This window comes from Gossypium arboreum, chromosome 6 (genome assembly GCF_025698485.1).
Source record: "Gossypium arboreum isolate Shixiya-1 chromosome 6, ASM2569848v2, whole genome shotgun sequence".
In the NCBI taxonomy this organism is placed as follows: Eukaryota; Viridiplantae; Streptophyta; class Magnoliopsida; order Malvales; family Malvaceae; genus Gossypium; species Gossypium arboreum.
Genome location: NC_069075.1, coordinates 95,895,804 through 95,896,882, shown reverse-complemented (window position 1 = coordinate 95,896,882; position 1,079 = coordinate 95,895,804). Strand labels below are relative to the sequence as shown.

General features: G+C 37.5%; 1 non-coding gene across 1 annotated transcript; it reads right to left on the bottom strand.

Annotated features, from left to right (window-relative positions):
• Positions 1–742: 742 nt before the first annotated feature.
• Positions 743–849, bottom strand: LOC128295061 (small nucleolar RNA R71). Its single transcript, XR_008285368.1, has one exon. It is a non-coding gene; the product is annotated as a small nucleolar RNA R71 (small nucleolar RNA).
• Between the last annotated feature and the right edge of the window lie 230 nt (positions 850–1,079).

Genomic DNA, 1,079 nt, shown 5'->3' with positions numbered 1-1,079 from the left:
ATCACATGAAATATCACGTATCAAGTTTTTGGCGCCGTTACCGGGGAACTAAGATATTAGGAACACTCAATTTTTATTACTTTAGTCATTTATTTTTCTTGCAAGTTAATTCTATTTTATTATTATTACTTATTAATTTACTTTTTCTTTCTCTTGGCAGGTTTTTATAGTTTATGACTAGAAGAAACCCGTCAGGACCATTGCTTTTTCATAGTGAGATCGATCGCACAGTTCACAGAAACTAAAGAGAAATAAGGTGAAACTTAAGATACATAGAGAACGAAAGAGGACGATATTCAAACCACAACCGAGGAGGTGGCTGAAAACTGAGAAAAGCTGCTACCTCCTACAATTGTTGTTAATCAGAATCCTGCTCCGCGCACTATGTATGATTATGCTAAACCTTATTTAACAGGACCTGAATTGAGCATAGTTAGACCTTCTGTAGCTGCAAATACTTTTGAACTGAAACTAAAACAATTCAAATGATATAGCAATTTGTTCAGTTTGATGGTTTGCAGGACGAAGATCCCAATGCTCACTTGGCAAACTTTTTGGAACTATGCAACACATTTAAAATCAATGGCGTTTCTGATGTGCCATATGTCTTCGATTGTTTCCCTTTTCATTAAGGAACAAAGCTAAACAGTGGTTGAACTCGTTACCACGAGGGTCAATTACTACTTGGGATCAAATGACCTAAAAGTTTTTACTTAAATATTTTCTGCCGGCTAAAATAGCTAAATTACGTAATGATGTCTCTTCTTTTGTGCAGATGGATTTAGAAACACTCTACGATGCATGGGAGAGATACAAAGATCTTTTGCGAAGATGCCCTCACCATGGGTTACCACTCTAGCTACAGGTTCAAACCTTTCATAATAGCCTGAATCCTTCGACTCGACAAATGGTTGACGCAGCTGCTGGTGGAACCATCAATAATAAAACACCTAAAGATGCTTATGAGTTTATAGAGGAGATGTCACTGGATAACTATCAGTGGAAAGTCATGAGGACAAAGCCAACGAAAACAGCCGGTGTTTAAAACATCGATTCGGCCACCATGCTCTCTAATCAGG